The sequence below is a fragment of the Ochotona curzoniae genome, unplaced genomic scaffold, assembly GCF_017591425.1.
Source record: "Ochotona curzoniae isolate NIBS_2020 unplaced genomic scaffold, NIBS_Ocur_1.0 contig_908, whole genome shotgun sequence".
Taxonomy (NCBI): domain Eukaryota; kingdom Metazoa; phylum Chordata; class Mammalia; order Lagomorpha; family Ochotonidae; genus Ochotona; species Ochotona curzoniae.
Window position 1 is genome coordinate 10,735,354 of NW_024466607.1, and position 7,139 is coordinate 10,742,492.

A 7,139-nucleotide genomic window follows, 5' to 3' on the forward strand; every position below is an offset into this window, starting at 1 on the left:
ATTCAACATCCTGGAGTGAGGCCCACGCCGCTAAATTTTCAACAAGCTCCTGGTTGATAGCAGTGACACACCTCACACTTAGAGCAACAAAGTCCAACAGAGTTCCTCAAGGGATTCGCTGGTTATCACAGGACTGACCCGTTCATTAATGCCTAATCTGTCTTTTTTTTTTATCTTCCTTTTCTCGCCTCGCATCCCTCCCTCAGTTTGTACCCTGAGATTGCTTCCCAAATGAAGAACTCAATTCAGAGTCTGCCATGGGGAAACTCAAAACCAAAACAAGCCCTTTGTGTGTCATATATGTGTACGTCTGTCTTCCTCGCTTGCCCAAAGCCTCCTAAAGAGATTTGTTCCCCATGTCCTACGCAGACTGCCATGGAGCAGGTGTTTGAAATGCACCTGCTTCACCCAGGCTGCCTCAGTGCATAGTCTCTTTCATGCCAATCCTGGGGTTCAGAGCGAGCAGTGCCCCTCATGCCAATCTTGTGGTTCAACATGAGCCTGCTCCCAACATTGAAGAGTGTGGGAAGAATCTCAACCAAGGCAGCACGGGCAGGTTCCACCAAACCTCTGCTTTCCCCTCATCCCTGGGACAACCTCAGATGACAATGCGTGGTTCAGGCACCTGCTCTCCAAAGTCCTCTACAAGCCTGTGTATTCTGATCCTCATGATCTCTGGGCCCCAGTGAGACATCAGCCACCTTGTCTCGGTTAGCTGTGTCACTTGCAATGCCATCACTGGGCTCCAAGTTAGCATATAATTTCTGGGGCCGGCAGTGTCTCAAACATAGCAAGTTAAGCTCCCAACTATGATGCCGGCATCCCACATCACTCCCCAGAAGGCCGCAACAGCCAGACTGGGCCAGTCACAAGCCAGGAGGCTTCTTTGGGTCTCCTGCGTGAGTGCAGCGGCCCACAGACTTTCAACATCCTGCACTATTTTCCTAGGCCGTCAGCAGAGAGTGGAATCGGAAGTGGAGCAGCAGGGACTTGAATTAGTGCCCGTAAGGGATCGTGGCACTACAGGCAAAGGCTTATCCTGCTACACCACAGTACCACGCCCTCTTACCCAACCTTTCAAATACAATGCTTTCTTTTTTTTTTTTTTTAAAGATTTATTTTTATTATTTTTTCATTGGAAAGGCGGATATACAGAGAGGAGAGACAGAGAGGAAGATCCTCCGTCCGACGATTCACTCCCCAAGTGAGCGCAACGGCCGATACTATGCCGATCCGAAGCCAGGAGCCTCCTCCGGGTCTCCCACGCGGGTGCAGGGTCCCAAAGCCTTGGGCCGTCCTCGACTGCTTTTCCCAGGCCACAGGCAGGGAGCTGGAAGGGAAGCGGGGCTGCCGGGATTAGAACCGGCGCCCATATGGGATCCCGGGCGTGCAAGGCGAGGACCTTTAACCACTTGCGCCACCGCGCCGGGCCTACAATGCTTTCTTTAAAAAATATATATATATACAAGTGTCACAGGTCATCACTCCCTCCTGCCAACCTTTGCTTTGATAAACCACAGGAAAATCAAGATGCTGTAATTGACTTCTTGGACCATAGCCCAATGTCCCAGCCTGACCCATCTTTTCTCCGAATCCCTCTCCTTCCTTCCTTTGCCATAAGAAACAAACAAACAAAACTTGATAGCCCCAAAGTCAGAGTAAAAGTTTGAAAGAGTACAGATCATTCATGAGCAAAGATGGTCCCTTGGGTCGGGAGAAATTCAAGTATTTACATGAGTGTGGAATTTTTACCTTAAGGTGCGTTTTATCAATATCAATGATATATGGACAGCTGAGAGTAGGATATGTACATAGTTCACAAATGAATATACGTATTTTGGAGGGATACTGGCAAAGGGAGACTATCAATAACAAAACCCAGCAAGCTTCTTATCACTAAAATTCCAATCTAGCCAGTCCCCACCCCTACCCTTTTTGGGGTGATCCTGGCTCCCCTGACCTGACCAAATGCTTACAGGTGGAGAGGTAACCCTGACAGCCCTAACCTATTCATGCCCCGTTATTGGGGATGTAGAGTTCTGGGGTGTGTTTGAGTTTATCTCTGCAGGGAAACATTTTCTGTTGGTCTTGTCTGTGGCACAAGTTTCCAAGGCCAACAGACAGCTCTGTGGAGTGCACTATCAGCTCTACAGACCTTGTGCAAGTTCCAACTGTCTGTACCCTGTCACAGTCAGGACAATCTGGCATGGCCTGGGTGCCTCCCAGACGGCCTCTGCACGGTTGCCAAGGACTCGGGAACAGGTGAGAGTCACCTCGTCTCTGTGGCTGATCACATGATGAAGAGCATGCTGGCTCAGCCTTGCCGTGCTACCACCGTCAAGCGTGAGGTGACTGGACAGTGAGGTGCACGGTCACCGCGCTCACTCCCAGAGCACTACGGCAATTGTGGTTAGGCTGTGGACATGGCACATGCTTTCCATCTTCAACATGCCCTGTCCTGCTTTCTAATAATGGTAGCAGTTGGCATGTTCAGAGCCTATCCTTTGTAAATTTATTTGATCTACTATTTCATTCACTTCAGAACAAACCCCTGGAAAATCAGAATAAATATTTTTAAGGCTGGTCTTCTGAAATGGAAGGCACACGAGGGCCAGCAATGTGGCATGATGGGTAAAGCCACCACCTGCAGCACTGCCATCCCATATGGGCACGGGTTTGATTTCTAGCTGCTCCCCTTCCAATCCATCTCCTTGCTAATGTGCCTTGGAAAGCAGTGGAGGGGGGCCAAGTGCCCAGGGGAGACCTGGATGAAACATTTATTTGGCTCCTGGCTGTTTGTGGCCATATGGGCAATGAATCAGTGGATGGAAGCTCGCTCATGCTCGCGCTCTCTCTCTCAAACTGATGGGTAAATTAAATCTTTTTTTTTTTAAGGCAGAGGGGCAGAACAAGCGTTCTTGGCCCTGAAAAGCACAGACTAGCCGCAGTGAATGCAGTGCACACTCTGAAAGAGCACTCCCGGCTCATCTGTAACCTGGGGCTCTGCAGAGCCACCTGGTGCAAATGGGATGCTGTCACAGGTCTGCAGTGTGGTGGGAAAGCCTGTTGTAGGCATTGTCAGAGTGGGGCTACCACCCTGCAGGGATTCCAGACACCAGCTCCTGATGAGGCCCTGTGTCCCTCCATGGGCCACAAACCATTCCAAGCTAAGACCCTGCTCAACTCTGCTTGTCCCAGGTCTTATTCAGTCCCCTGCAACACCTCCTTTTGACATGGCTAATGCCCACCCATCTTTCCAGAATGCTCAAGTCCAGTGTCACCTCCTCTGTGATGGCTGCAGATGGCCCTCCCCAGAACCACCCCCCTCCAGTCCAGGGAAATCTGGTGTGACCCAGACAATCAAACATGGCTGCATGCCGCTCACAATCTGGCTCACACCCACACTGGTCCAAGCCACTGGATCTATTTCCTGAGAAACCCCCAAGACTGTGAATGTATGCTTATGGAAGCTAACGGTTTCTCATCTTTGACCTCTCTGCCGTAACCTATGCCTTGTTTTGGCACAGGCAGAAAACTGAAACCTTACACTTCACACAGAAAACAATCGACCACTCCAAACAGCAGATGTCACAGAAGGGACATTTCTGTGGAGCCTGAGAAAGTGGCAGAGGCGTCAGAAAGTGTTTCAGTCTGTTCCTGCTGCTGACAGACATCCGAGTCTGGGACATTTGCACACAATGCAAATTTATTTCTTAAGTTCTAAAGACAGCGGAAACGCAAGGTCAAGACACAGAAGGCCGAGTGCTTGGCAGGGCTTGCTTTCTGTTTCTACACTGGTGCCTTCTGCCTGTGTCTTTGCACGGCATACAAAGTGGGGGAACATACAATGCCACTTCGAGAGTTCATGGGGAATAGAATCAAGAGGTCACTTCATTTTGGTGCAGAAATTTCTGAAGTCCACGCATAGTTCTCACGTGCCTGGATTTCAAAATTTGCATCCAAACTTATCTTCTATTTATTTGAAAAGCTGAGTGACAGAGAGGGGAAGGCAGACAGAAAGAAATCTTTCATCTATCTGGGGTTCAATCCCCAAGTGATCGCAACAGCCAGAGCTGGGCCAGGTCAAAGCCGGGCACCAGGGAGTCTATCCTGCTAATCTGCATGACTGCCGGGGACCCAAGTGCTCGCTTCCAGGAGCACGGGCAGGAGGCAGAAGTGCAATAGCCAGGGCTCAAACTGGCACCAGGAGCAGCCGGCATGGCAGAAGGTGGCAGACGCTGCAATACCAGCTCCTGAAGTACCCTCAAAGACTCCCTCAAATCCTCTTGTAAGGGCACTAATCGTATTCCTGAGGGTTTTACCATGACCCAAGCACTTTTCTGAAACCTCTGTCTCTTAATACTGCTGTCCCAGGGATTAAGGTTTCAGGTGAGCTCTGGAGAGACAAGAACATGCGAAGCATAACACAGCGTAACCGCCTAATAACTGGAAGCCCAACTTGGATGCGCCTGTTCTTTGTAAGTCCTCTCCCCACTGGGTTCTCCAGATGGTCTGTCTCCAGCTGTGCTCAGTGTCCGTCTCTCTGGCCTCCTTCCGGACAGCTGGCCCCCAGACAAACATGCGGGACACTGTGTCAGCACCCTGGCCGTATGCCCCAGCTGGATGCCTGAACTGTGCTTGCCAATGAGTGCCCTCCCAGCGTCCCAGTTCACGCAAGCAGAGAAATCTCAGTGCATCTGCTTTTTTCTGCTAACGGGGCAGGGATGTCCCCACAGCTAATTGCAGTAATGACACAGAAAGTAACGTGCTTCCTTGGAAAAGCCAGATTTGGCTTGTGTGACTGGGTAGTCAGCACAGATGCACAACTGTTTCTGAAAGAGTGTGAAGGTCTCCACTTTGCCCGTTCAAAAACGTCACATGAAATTCCCTTCCGCAGTTACCATAAAAAAATACAGTCGCGGCTCAGACAGGCGACAGCGACTGACGTGCTTTTATTTATTTTGAAATGATACCAAGAAGCAGCGACCCTGCCCTCCAAGCTCATCACCACCACTCAGAGCCCCTGCATCTGTTCAGGAGGGTTCTTAGTCAAAAGGCCTCCTCTTCCGCGCCAAAGTGTAGGGAAGGGGATGGGTGAGAGGAGGAGAGGAAGGGGAGGGGTGAGAGGAGGAGAGGAAGGGGAGGGGTGAGAGGAGGAGAGGAAGGGGAGGGGTGAGAGGAGGAGAGGAAGCGGGTGGGGAGGGATGAGAAGGAAAGGGGGAAAAGGGAGAGAAGGAAAAGAGAAGACGAGAATGCAGTACTGACTGCTCACTTGAGATTTTTGTGGTCCTCAACTTAAAAGTGAGTCTCAATAATAGCAGAAATACTGCACGTAAAAAAGCACCTTACACTAACTCAGTCATCGCAAGCTGTTACTATTTTTGCCACAGGACTACTTTTAATGTTTGGTTATCTGAGATCCAATCCTGTGATAAGAAGAAAGGAATCTTAATCTTAGGTAAGGTTTAACCAGTATTATGAATCCAATAAACACAGAAATTATTCCCAAAAACCTAAGATCCAATTCCAAGTCTTCAACATGTATACTCAGTGCCTAAAACTGATAGGATATGAAGTGCATGGTATCCATTAGGCAAAACTGCAGGAGGACCTAACGCCACAGGTTATTACCAGGGCTCAGCAGCTCTGTGATGCAAGGGTATTGTTGGCATGGAATTACATAGTATGGTGGGCAGACTATGATATGGATATACAAAATATGTTTTCAAGTAGTGGTTCAATTAAAATAATTAATAGAGTTAATAACACAGCTCATCTAAAAAAGTGGGCTTAAAAAAAAAGTTCAGGGTAAGGCTGGACCGGAAGCAGAGTGGCAGACGTAAACTGGCAATCTGATTGTGGGTCCAGTCCAATCACTTGGGCCAGCACACTTCCTCCCTGGGTGTCCGCCCGTATGAAGCTGGAGCAGGAGTCAGAGCCAGCTGTTGAGCCCAGGCAGCCTGTCGTGGTGTGCGGGCGTGCTAGCCGCTGTCTTAACCACTGCGACAAGTGCTCACTAATGAGTACGAACACTTTGCCTGTTTTTATAACTGGACTCTGTCGGGTTTTTTTTTTTTTTTTTTTTTTTGGTTATTGAGTGGTATCTATTCTCAATCCCAGAGTCTTTTACAGAATAAAATTTGTTTTCTCACTTGTCATAAATTATACTGAGTACCATTTTGTCACTCAAAATACCAATGACATTCTTTTCAAATCTAGAAAAAAAACATGTTAAGTTCATATGCAAAAACAAGAAACACTGGGGAACCAAGTGCAGTAGTCTAGTGGCCAAAGTTTGACCTTGAATGCACGGGATCCTATACGGGCGCTGGTTCTAATCCCAGCGACCCTGCTTCCCATCCAGCTCCCTTGTGGCTTGGGAAAGCAGTCAAGGATGGCCTAAAGCCTTGGAACTCTGCACCCGTGTGCATGACCTGGAAGAGGCAGCTGGCTCCTGGCTCCAGACCGGCTCAGGTCTGACCATTGCAGCTACTTAGGGAGTGAATCAATGGACAGAAGATCTTTCTCTCTGTCTTTCCTCCTCTCTGTATATCTGATTTTCCAATAAAAACAAATTCCAATTAAAAAAAAAAAAAAAACAAGGGCCCGGCGCGGTGGCGCAAGTGGTTAAAGGTCCTCGCCTTGCACGCCCGGGATCCCATATGGGCGCCGGTTCTAATCCCGGCAGCCCCGCTTCCCTTCCAGCTCCCTGCCTGTGGCCTGGGAAAGCAGTCGAGGACGGCCCAAAGCTTTGGGAACCTGCACCCACGTGGGAGACCCTGAAGAGGCTCCTGGCTTCGGATCGGCATAGTATCGGCCCGCTGCGCTCACTTGGGGAGTGAATCATCGGATGGAAGATCTTCCTCTCTGTCTCTCCTCTCTGTATATCCGCCTTTCCAATGAAAAAATAATAAAAATAAATCTTTAAAAAAAAAAAAAAAACAAGAAACACTGAGTAGCCAACGGAATCTAAAAATCAAAACAGAAAACATAATTCCAAACATGAAGACAGCCTGGTACTGGCACAAAACAGTAGAGACATGGACTAACGGGACAGTATAGAATTCCCCCGCCCTCTTTAATCCACACACCTATAACTAATCAATATTTAACAAGCTAAAATCAATCCCTGGAAAAAG